This window comes from Drosophila tropicalis, unplaced genomic scaffold, assembly GCF_018151085.1.
Source record: "Drosophila tropicalis isolate 14030-0801.00 unplaced genomic scaffold, ASM1815108v1 contig_859, whole genome shotgun sequence".
In the NCBI taxonomy this organism is placed as follows: domain Eukaryota; kingdom Metazoa; phylum Arthropoda; class Insecta; order Diptera; family Drosophilidae; genus Drosophila; species Drosophila tropicalis.
Genome location: NW_027173353.1, coordinates 11,391,767 through 11,403,422, shown reverse-complemented (window position 1 = coordinate 11,403,422; position 11,656 = coordinate 11,391,767). Strand labels below are relative to the sequence as shown.

The 11,656-nt window shown below is 37.9% G+C and overlaps 1 protein-coding gene across 1 annotated transcript in view; it reads left to right on the top strand.

Annotated features, from left to right (window-relative positions):
- Positions 1 to 2,049: 2,049 nt before the first annotated feature.
- LOC137582458 (serine/threonine-protein kinase 32A) overlaps positions 2,050 to 11,656 on the top strand; it is a 33,612-nt gene continuing 24,005 nt past the window's right edge. Inside the window, exon 1 of the mRNA XM_068297007.1 lies at positions 2,050 to 2,348. The gene's annotated coding sequence lies outside the window, so the exon portion shown is untranslated. The remainder of the gene's footprint in view (positions 2,349 to 11,656) is intronic.

Here is an 11,656-nt window from a genome sequence, read left to right as displayed (position 1 = left end):
CAGGGCGCTGCAGTTGGCTCCACGGATGTATAAGGGGGGGTGGTCTAGCCGATTTAACTTTATCTACAGCGCCGGCTTGATCATCTTGCTGATCGGCAAGAATTTTAAAACGATTCCCGCTAAGGGGTGCTACTCGTTCATTTGGTTTGGTTATTTTCGGCGTGTTGCCACTTTTTTTCTTTTTGCGGGCTTAGCTTCCGCTTAGTTATTTTAATATATCTATCCATTCCAGTTTGGACAGAAGTCGTTGGGTTTACTATTGTGGCTGACTCAGGGCGACTTGTCGTTGACGGCTTGAGGCAGGTCAATACTTCGGCAGACGCTGCAGTAGTTGCTGTCAACGAGCTGACGGTGCTGGTCGGTGCAATCGGTGACCCAGTTATCGTTATTGATGGAGAAGCACACTGCTCTCTCCACGGTAAGTTGCTTTTGATTGCTGAGTGGCTGGCACTTTCGGTGTTATTGCTTACGTTAGCATTCAGTGGGGTCGGCGACACCACCGAAAAGTACGCGTTGTTGCGTTGGACCGAGAGTCGACGCTCACGTTGTTGTTGTACAATTAGTTCTTGTAGCTGTTGCTGTTGGGGATCGAGAGAGCTTGGGCCCGAATTGGTGGACATGGCTTATGTAAAAATTACGCACTTTGTTGTTGCAACTTAGTATTTATTGCTATTAGAGCAATCTAATAGCAATATGATTGTAAATAGGCGTCTCTGGGGCGACTGAGAGCCTTACACAAATTTTTGCAAACGCGGTCTTTTTTTACACTCAATTTTTGCGGAGTGCATTAAAAAACACGTCTGTACACGGCGGCAGTTAAATTACGATTGAGACAATTTAATATTGAACTTTTCTCTACCTTCCGAAAAATTGTCTTTGTTGACGGATGATAAAAGAACTTTTGGTTATTCCGAACTCGATCTCTGTTTCTATAGATTTTCTTAAAAAGGAATTGGTGGTGAAATTACTGAAACGGCGAGTAGTTGCAGTTTACATATGTGTTGATCCTTTAGGTCCAGTATCATTTATTCATATGTTTGATGGTACATAAACAAAGGTGCGCAAGAATACTTCGGGTAAAAGATGGGACATTTTTCTAGAGAAAAGTATTTGTCAAAGGAAGTTGTTATTATGCGTAGCTAGTAGTATGTCGGTTAGGGATTCAGATTGTGATACCATGCATCCATAGGGTGAAAGGACATAGGATTCCGACCCCATAAAGTGTATATACTTGATCAACATCAACATCCAAATCGATCTAGCCTTGTCTGTCTGTCCGTCCGTCTGTATGAACAGCTAGATCTAGCGGACCATAAGAGATAAAGCCACCAAACTTGGTAAGTAGACTGGTGTTGTATGTAGATATACAGAGTTCATTTAAATTTATGCCACGCCTCCTTACTCCACTATAATTTATAAAGATGCAATTTTTTAATTTGTTATAAATAATGGCTGATAATGCACCAGTTTGGCTGAACCAAATCATGAATAATACAATGGAATATGCAATTGTTTTACGATATAACGAAATCAATTATGAATGCCTGTTAAATGGCATAATTAATTTGATTTTTTTCGGAATTTTCAATTTTCAAATCGAATGCAATGTATTCTGTGCAAGCATACCAAAGGGGAAACTCGAGTGAGGTGGAAATGCGATTGTGTAAACAATTTGCCAAATGTTTTGTGGGCGAATTTCAATTGATTTTGAAGCGGCGTCATCCGCACTCGGGCCGCAACGAGAACAACGATTTTCCGGCACTTAAAACGAGAGCGAAAAGCGGCGAACAAAAGAAGTGTAACAAATAAAATGAAAGAATATCAAAATATTTGTGAGTTGCCATGATAAACCGACACTTGCACTTGCCTTTAAGAAATAAACAAGCCTTTGGGGCTTAGTGTAGGGGCACAGGAACGACTATGACGCGGCAGGATTGGGTAAGGCTGTTGCCTTAAAGCCGCTCTTTCTTCTTTTGGCCCAGCGCCTGCGCTGACCACAGAAGGAGCAAGGATTTGAGTGATTTGATTTCAGTTTGCTTTCGTCCTAGCAGCAGTGCGGACTGTATCGTTATCTCAGAGTGAAATGTATGATAATTGAATTGAACCCCTTAAACTACATACGTAGACATTTAGACCGCGAATGTGAGGCGAGTGGATGTGTTTCTGTCTGTGTGTGAGTTAGCTAAAAGACTGGCGCCAACCGGCAAAGTGCAAATAAATATCACTTACATGCATAAACATCCTCCGGAGAGTAACATAATGATGAAGAATCAGTTGGCTGGTTGCCTCGCATCTTAAATTGAGTTAAATAACCAAAACGCCAAGCCGGAGCTTTGGCTCCTTCAAAGGTTGGTAGGACACAAACAACTAAACTTTCCCCACTGTCTGACAAGTGTAAAACTCAAGTTAAAATGCCTACTTTGCAGCTGAAGCTAATTGAATTTGGCCATGATTTATGCATACATTTTAACAACTCCCACCATCCCGTCCCAGTTAAATTCATTTATATATATATCATTTTTGTTATAGAAATTTAACATATATGTACATACATACGTGGCTGGTATATATACATACTTATATAGAGGTATACATACATATATGTTGGCTAAAACAACTAGACATTAATCAGAGAAAAGGTTGCCCCACGTGTGCCTGTGTAGTTTGACTGCTTGATGGATGCTGGGCCATTAGTTTGAGTTGAAATCCCTTTGTTATATAAAGATTTTGGGTATATTGGGATGAGGATACTCGCCACCAATAAAAAACCCAAACCTCTACTCCGTTTACCATACCAAAAAAAAAAAAAACGGAGAAGGAAAAAATACGAAAACTCATTTCCCGTTGGTTGGCAACAGAAAATTGAATATGGCCTGAGCTGCGATTTATGTTTGCTTAGCTTTAAACAGGATATTGTTTTCATGCCGCCGTCTTAGTCAAAGGGAAATGAGCATTTCAGCCGGATTTGCCTAAACTCTGGCCAGAATGTGGTGTCGAGGCTTTGATGTTTTCACCAGTTGGCCACTTGTTTCTGACAGTTTAATTAGCAAAGCAGTGGCCAGCCACTAAGCCACTAAGAAAGAAACTTATCTTGAATTTGTGTAGCTATGTATATCGAAATGCACATAAATTAAATATTCTTCTTAACCATTCTGATACTTGGTTTCGGTTTTCCATTCTCTTAGCACGTGACCAAACCAATTCTGGCGTCCGAACGGGTCCCAACTGGTCAACATGCAACGCGAGAGGGGATCAAATAAAATGTTGCCACCACGTAGAGAACGTTTTATGACAAATATTTGTATTGAATTTGATTGGTTTTTATGTGATTTCGATTTGTTGATAGCACACGTCGATGGGTATTGCTTAGAGAGTGCTTCAAAAATGATGAATGGCAAACGAAAGCTCAGAATTTTCCAAAGCAGATTACGAATTTATTGATTTCAATGAATGTTCCATGTGCAACTTAAGCCCATAAGTAGCCAATGAAAAGCAAAGATGCTGAATTCAATGTTAAACAACAAAAAGAAAACACATAAGTAGATACATACATATGTATGAATATATACATATTATATACATATATGATGGCATCAGAATTATAAAATTTAATGTGAATGCCAATCGAATTTCCATAGATAAATCAAAATTCTGTGATAGCCAAGGCAAAACAATTTTCAATAATGCCCCGTTTAATCAGATTATAAGTACACACAGTGAAAATCAGTACAAAATGAAAATTATTAAATCTGTGTGTGGTCATTTTAGGCCAAGATTCCGTGTTTACTTGCTGAAGTTTATAAACCTTACTGTGGGAAAAAAGTAAAGTGAACCACTATACGAACCATGCCTCTTAGCCAGTGCTAAAACTAGTTGGGAATTACAAGAACATAGGAGAAACGGAAAAAGGAATATTTGCCTTAAAACACCAGATCTCAGTCGTTTTAATCGACTAATAGTCACACTTGATTATTGACATTTGTGAGTGGTAATTTAAAGAGGTCATGAGAGGTTCTCAAGAAATTCTACCTAACTTTTAATACGAGAGCAAAATTAAAATCGTTAGCATAAATGTTGCCAAATTTGATTGAAATCGGATGACTATATTATCCATATATGTACATTTGTTGCTGTCATGCAAATCGATATATACAAAGTGGATACTATATGCGTCTAATTACTTCTATTTGAGACTAAAAGGTGATCTTTGGCCATATTTAGGTTGATCATTTTGTTAGAGTTTATAAAGCTCGTCATGTTCGAATTTAATCTCTCTGGCTTCGTTCATATTGACTTTCACAGTGTACTTCCTTGACTGCACATTTGTACATCTTTATCTTTGAAACAGAAGAGTTGGATAGGGAACCTGTTGTCTGTCTCTCACTTTAATAGGTAGACAAGTTAAATTACTAAAGTCATAAATGTATGAAACAATTCCCTCCCCTCCTCTGTATATCCGAGCAGCTATAAAGCCATAAAGTAGGACCTCACTAACGTTGCTTGTTAGGGAAGACTTGGGATGTGTTCCCCCATGTTTCAATGGAATCAATTGCACTCCTCTATACCCATTATTGATCTGTTCTAGGTCGTACATACATACATACATCTTTACCTAGTTCTAGAAGAACTTATTTGGCTGTACTGAATTGAAAATGAATTCTGATTTGTGTGGTCACGAAGGAAATTTCAATTAAGTTTATAGAGATGGTAAAAGCTGCCAGACCATAAATGAGCCTCGGTTAATTGGAGGATACCAACATCATTAAATGATGCAGTGATGATGATGCCCTTACACAAATGATTACTAAAGGTCGAAAAGCGAAAAATAAAAAAGCAATTTCTATTGGATGCATATAAACATTTAAAGCTTGAAACGCAAACATAATTTGTAACTTTATAATTAAAGGATACCCTGAAATATGCGAGCAACTGCTAACCACTTCTTAATAATGCGACTTTCGTGTACAGCGGCCCGTAAAAATGAGTGAAAACTTGATCTGGGTTGCATCTTTTCTCGTTTTCTCTGTTTTTGTCGATTCTCCGTGCCGACTCTCCGTGCTTGTGTTTTAAATGAAAATACTTTCTGTCAAAGCCCAGACCGATGTTACCTTTTTGGCCCACACAAATTGTCTAGAGTTTCAAATAGCCCCTCATCATTTACTGTCATTTGGCATTGGACCCCAAATAGGACCGCATCAAAGTGCCGCTTGCCATTTGCCATTCCACCAACGACAAGTTAATTGCCAGCATTTTGGATTTCGTCATCCAACAAAAGGGAAATTTAAAATTCGTCACCAATATACCACACAGCCAAGGGGGTGTGGAGGATACAGAGGGAAGGTTAATATAAGACAGCAACAGCCTTTATTTTGTTGTGGCTATGCTAATATTTGTTGACATCCCTGCCGGATCCTTCTTCATCTCCTGCTGCTGGGACTGCTGACCCAAATATTGTGAAACAAAAGTCTTTGTTTGTTTCTATTTTCAAATAACGACTCATAGTTTTAATTAGTTTTCGGTGGCAAAGCAAGGTCAAAGGACAAAGGTCGGGGGCACGCTGCCGACAATTTGTAATCCATTCAATCTGTTGCACTAATGAGTCGAAATTGCATCTCTTAATTAGTATAAGGAAGATTCGCGACCAACACAAGTCCTTACACATTAAGGGTTTGTCACTCCCACCATGCAGGGAATGACAAATTGAATTCTATTTATATGTTGGCACCCCGCCAGGACAAAGGGTCTTCACCACGTCAAAGCTTTCACGTATGTGTCTCATTAACTTATGTAAAATATGTTCATTAAGCGTTTAATCGTGATTCGCATGTGAAGAGGAGAAGGAGTCGGGGGGAATTTTGTCCCATATGCATCAATTGCCCAGGTATTACACAGATACTCGGCTTAAGTATCACTTAATATACAATTAATGAGCAAAATCTGCACTTAAATAGCCCATGTAATGAGAGGCAGAATCGTTTTATCATTAAGCCGTGATTTAAAACACATTTTCATGCTAAAGTGTCGCATTTTCATACGAATTCATACGAATATGCGACAACCTTTAGGTAAAAGCGAAGAGCATCCGAATTTATATGTGTCAAGCAAAACGTCACTTTCTAAGAATGACTCTAAAGCATGATTTGCATTAGAAAATTTAATTTTCTAGATTTACAATTGCCCGGTATATCAACTGAAATGTGTCTCAACCACCAACATTGGTTCTATCTTCAAAGATTCATAATCTAAGAACTTCAATTGTTGTAAACTTTTTGTTCATTGTTTCCATGTTATTTATAAGTCATTACCATGACCAATCGGTTTTTAAGATCTTAACTTTCATGTTTAACTGGTTACTTTTGCTAGAAAGAAGTAGAATTCGTTGACATAGACCCAAACACACACACACACACATTTTTATAGATGCATGTGGCACAACGCTTTCTTAACTGTTGCCTTCTGCTCGTCCTTCGAAACTTTGGACCGAACGTTAAAGTTGTCCTTCATTATTGACTTTTGTGACTAGCAAACATTTTAGTTGCTTCACTGGGAATGGGTACTAGATGTGCTGGTCCTGGTTACTGGCTAAAGGGACATCTTTTGAACGCAAATCTCATTTGAAGTTTGCTTGCTTTTTTGACTTTCGACTCAGCTCTTGACTGAACTCGCACCGAAATGTTTGTTTACTTAAGAAAGGAGCAGGCAAAAAGGAATATGTTTTATATCCTTTTACAGAGAATTACCCACTTCATTAGTTTAATGTCAGTCCTGGGCTGTCGCCTTCTGGCTTGGCTTTATTGATCCCTTTTTTTTCGTACATACAGATGTCAGGGCGTATACGTAATGTCGGGCAATCATTTCCTACCTTATTCAACCTAAATGCGCAAAACTTTCTCTGCTCACTTGAATTTCATGCCTCTTGATGAGCATCCAAAGTTAAATAAAACTTTTTGTCTACCGTAGCATCTACGACTTAAAGTTCTTCTTGGCCAAATTAAAAGTTTTAAGTAATTTTTCACATCACAACTGGGAAAAAGTTTATATTAACCATATCTGTCTCCCACTTAAAGCTTATTGCACTTGCTGTTTGCTCAGCTTGTGAGAAGAAAGGCAAGGAAATGTCAACAAACTTCTTCGATTTTATCCGTATGCATTCAACCGTTTGACCTAAGCCCTAATTAAACCATCGACTTGATAGTTTGCAAGTGTAACTAACTTCTTGCTAAAGCCGCATTACGCCTTAATCCCAGGACACTAGTTGACATCGTATGAAAGGAAATCTTAAGAAAATCATTACTAAAATGGATGAACAACTCCCATTCAAAATGAACAATCAGATTTAATACTCCTTTAATTGGCTTTCGATTCCAAACTGTATTATAGACTGGTGGTGAATCAAATGCATGAGAAAATTTGAGATCGCTTAGCAGATTGTAGATCGCTTGATCCTGCTGTGATTCATGATGAGAATCCGTACACTAAAAAGCCATGAAGTAATCGATTACAAAACTGCTTACCAACTGCTTACTGTAATCAAATACAGTATTGAAATATAGTCCCTTGCGAATCTAATTACTTTTGTATGATATACTTTAATCACTAATAAGTGATTGATTACAATACCATGAGTTAGTACACCTCAAGTAAAAAGTTAGTAGATTAGTAATTCAAAATTTACTTTATACTTACACGCTAAGTAAAGCATTTAAAAATTTGGATATTTTTATGGTCTTTTATAGACTAAGCCATTAACCAAGATTTTCGCCTACTAAAAACGAGCTGATTAAGGACTTACTTTAGGCAAATCAATTTTCAGGTCAGGGTTTACAATTTTTACGCTAGGCGAAGAGCACGGAGATTTCTATCAATACTTACAATACATATATACGATAGAGAACGGTCATCAAAGGACAAACTGCATGAGAGACACACTTTGACTGCAGAGAAACCAACTACTTTAAGTACTACTTTAATACGTATAGACAACGAATAAAATCATCTGTAACTGTGATAAGGCCCCAACAAGCATTGTTTCGGCCCTGAGGTGAGTGCCCGCCCCGGTCCTGCCAACAACCTCTTTATACAGCTCCGCCAAAAGTTTGTTTTTCCAAAGGCCGTTGTAATGAATTGTGGCCCGCTGTTTGCTCGGGGCAAATAAACCTCATGTTGTTATTATGTTATCTGCCCACACACTGTTAGGTGGCGGCATTTAGATTTTGGATTGGGGAGTTGCGGGCGGCCTTGTCATAACATATGCCATAATAATCTACTGCCACCAACCACGGCAAACAAAAAAGAAAGCAGCACCAAAATAACAAGGATGGGTTCGACCCCACCCCAACCACGTGAACGTGAACGATATAAACTTTTTGATAATAAAAGCTAATGTGGCCACAAAGTTGCCACCTACTTGCATGAGTCCGCCGAGTGACTGCTCACTTTCAGCACACAGTTTATTGTTCAACAAAGACAAAGACAAAGGCCAAGGGCTGTCCGGGCAGCCAGTGATTGACGTTTATGAGTCATGTATGTAGTTTTGTTTCCGTCTGCCTGACTTGCTTAGTCGCTAGCCCATTAAGGCAATTATTGATGGCGCATCCTAATCGATATCGACCACCGCCTCTGACTGGCAGAGAAATTTCAAACACGCTGGCACTAACGCATTTCCGTAGGATTGATTGACACCGCTCGCCCTTACCACGCCCACCTGTCGTAGATTGGGCAAGCAATTTAATTGGCTGACTTCGGTAAGGGGCAAATATAAAACATTCTCCCATTTCACAATTGAACAAAAGATTCTCGAATGACTGAATTGAATAGTATGTGAGTTTTTTATCTACCTTTTTTTTACCTCGAATGAAAGTTTTTAAATTTAAATATTTAATTACATTATCATTTGGCATTTTCATTAGTCGCCACAATTTTTTTAACAGAAAGCAAATAAATCGAAAAATAAAATGCATTAACATATTAAATGATGGTCCATTTAATTTTAATGCAATTGAAGAGACTTGGAAACGTAATTAAAAGAGCGCAATTAATGTAGCCACATATCTGTGTGACGTTCTGTCGCTGGGCGGTGGATGGCGGTGCTGGTCGAGATGGTGGTGCGGGTGGCTTTCGTGTACAAAAAACTTATTCCACCCACTTAATTCGGTCAACAGTAAAAACAGAAATTTAAATGCGGTAATCAGAATGTCCGAACTGCAAACTTTCCCCAGACCCATTAAGTAATTATGTTCGTCTTATGTTTCATGTTTTTTTTCGGTTCGTTCTAGGTGTCTTGTATTTTCTCTTCGCAACCCTTAAAGTCTGAATAAATCAAAATTTGGAGCCCATCAATTCTCTGTCAAATGAGTTGTTTCGAATGAAATTGAAATATTTTCTGTGGCCTCAAACTAGCCTAGAAGAAAGACCCAAACAAAGGGCATAAAATTTAGTCTAAATTGGGTAATTTGGTTCTTGAAACAATAACCAATAACTAACGGAAATAATGTTGTGAAAATACAAATTAAAGCATGAGAATACAAACCGTGTTGATTAGTTCGTGACGTTCAATGTATCCTTTATGAATTACTTCTATATGCAGTCCTCGGTAGATAAGTTGTCTAAATGGGCCAGTTCGAAACCCAGGCTTGTGTATGAAAGTAAAAAAAATTATTCGTTATCCACTATCGGTTGGTTCCATTATCCCCGACGGAACTACCTTTCAGAATTGCTTCATCAGGGGGAAACTTCACCTACGTCGGGGTTCGAACTCGAGCACAACAGAATTGTAGTTTTTAGGACGTCTCCATTGAGCCACCGACAAGAGCTTTGTGTATGAAAGTAGTTTTCATCTAATTGTAAGCCGAAGGCCTTAGGTTAAATTGATTGTTTACAATTATATAATATACTTATAAAAACAATAACTTCTACATACTTTAATCTTCAATGCCTCCAATTATAGACGACTCAATACACAGGATACAGTTCCTTCTGTGAAAAATTCGTGAATTCTTCCAATCTTAGAAGACTTTAATTTTGCAGTTTGTAACGCAGAGAAGGAGACGTTTCCGACCCCATATTATTGATCAGCATGAGATTCTGAGTCGATATCATGTCCGTCTGTCCTATGCGTTTTACTTAGCCAAAGCAATTAGGATAAAACTTGGCATTTGGGCTTTTTAAATCCTGGGTGAGATAAAGCATGAAAATCATACAGATCGGACCACTATATCATTAAGAGCTATACGAAATATCAGGAGAGGAGTGAGAGTATCTTTACCAAATTTTAAAAAAATGTGATAGTTTTGCATGCAAAACATCGTATCCCAAAATTTTAATAACATCGGACAAATAGAACACAGCTGCCGACAGCGCTGCCAGCAGCCTAGCAGTAGAGTAGATACAGACGCAACTCTACATAAACTACATGTGTTTAAGTGATTCTGTAAGTAGGTATAGCGAAATTGAAAGGGATAGAGTCCGAGCTGGAGGGCTTAAGGGTATATAAACTTCGGCATTTTTTATTATTCACTTAAATGTCTTTCTAATAAATTGGGCTGTAAGTGGTAATCCTTGCCATTTTGGCATCTCGTTGTTCGAAGATCTTGTCTATTGTCTTTTCCTATGACTTCTGACAAATTTGATCAATGATGATTTATGAGAAAACTTGTAAATTTTGTACTCAGTCTGTGCTTACATTATCTTAGTGAGAGATCACAAATTTTTCTTTAATTCGACTACAACAATTAATTAGAACGCTTAATTGCAAAAGCAATTATTTACTAACTATACAGTATGTACTAACATAAGTGACGAAAGTAAGCCACTTTAATGTTACTCAATACACTTGACTTTATTGTTTCCATTGAATGATAAAGATTACAAGGTTTCAGAAGCTATTTATAAACACTTTTTGCATTTTGTGGTCAGTATAAATTCATGTCATGATGGCAAGATTAGAAGTTCTTGAGTCAAGCTCCGCTAATGATAAATATGGAAAAAATTTAAAAGAACAGCAACGACTATAATTATTCATGATTAATCAAATGTCTAAAATGTCGTATTAAGACAAATCAAACCTCAACATTAAAAGAGGACGAATGGCAGTATATTAATATATTCTACTGAATATTTTTATACCATGCACCCATAGGGTGAAGTGGTATATTAATGTCGCCAAAATGTACCAGGCAGAAGGAAACTTTTGATCACTTCCTATGGGATCAACAATAATCATCTACAAGTTCGAGTACTATAAATGGAATCAAACAATCAGTTGTGGACTAACCACGACTGTCCGATTCAAACCTTGTCATACTCGAACGTTTAGATTTAAGTCTGGTATATATAATACAGTGAATAAATTGAAACTTAAATCATTGCTCCCTGAGACATTCGACAAGTCAGACTTGTACATTTCCAAAATGATTCTACAAAGTGGGTGCTTAGTTTTGGCTCTATTCCCGCTTCTAGGAGTAGAGTCATTGACATCTCTCTCAATGTTAGGTCCCCAAGAGGTAAGTGGAAAAGTGATTAGTGTAAAGTGAAATTAACTCTGATTGATAAACCCGTATAAAGGATTCCGAAGATGATCGCTGTGCGTCTGATTGCTATAAATTTGTCAAGCCTGCGCTTCTATATGTGACCGAGTTAAAAGACAATATCAAGGCAC